This window comes from Myzus persicae, unplaced genomic scaffold (genome assembly GCF_001856785.1).
Source record: "Myzus persicae strain clone G006 unplaced genomic scaffold, MPER_G0061.0, whole genome shotgun sequence".
Classification (NCBI taxonomy): domain Eukaryota; kingdom Metazoa; phylum Arthropoda; class Insecta; order Hemiptera; family Aphididae; genus Myzus; species Myzus persicae.
Window position 1 is genome coordinate 1 of NW_019101165.1, and position 899 is coordinate 899.

Genomic DNA, 899 nt, shown 5'->3' on the forward strand with positions numbered 1-899 from the left:
TGCAAAATACGTTTTTCGGATGCGTTGTCGAAGACAATACTGCGACAAAATTAAGTAATAGAAAATTTAATTCGTGTTTGGTAACACCTCAAAATCAATACCTATTGTGATATAACAAAATAGATTTATTTTGAAAAATGGAAGTAAAATCGTCAAAGCACAATTTCACTGACGAAGAAAGATCGTGTACAACACATTTTGACGAAAGCCCCGCTAAAAATTAAAATGGCAGATTCATAGTTAAACTAAAATTGTAAGCATTTCCGACCACATTAATGTCGCATACCCTTCATTTACGTATCCGGGCAATATTGACGTTCTTAAAAATAACATTTGTTATATAACAAAATAGATTTATTTTGTACAATGGAAGAAGCATCGTCGAAGCATAATGTCACTGACGAAGAAAGGTAGTGTATAACACATTTTAACGAAAACCTCACATAAAGTGAGAATGAAAGATTCATAGTTAAACTAAAATTGTAAGCATTTCCGACCACATTAATTTCGCATACCCTTGATGTACGTATCCGAGCTAAATTGACGTCGAATGTACGAAAGTCTCAATCATATGGAATGTGTTTATGATACCGGCGAAAATAAGCAGTCAATCGATGACACGAAATGTTTTATCCACCGCACCCGTGGCTCGTATGTAATAAACAACTTTAGTGGAATGACAAAGTTACGCGTCGTGTTTGACGGGCCGGCAAAAACTAATGGCGGTGTGTCAGACATTGTCCGTTGGCAAACGGATATTAATACCGAACAACCATGGTTTGGCATAGAAATACGTATTTTATGACGTCTTTTCTTACTTTTTTGTTCAACTTGATGACACTATTGAGAGGATGTCTACGCACTATTTGTTTGCTCTTTATGTCCTACGCACAACAAAG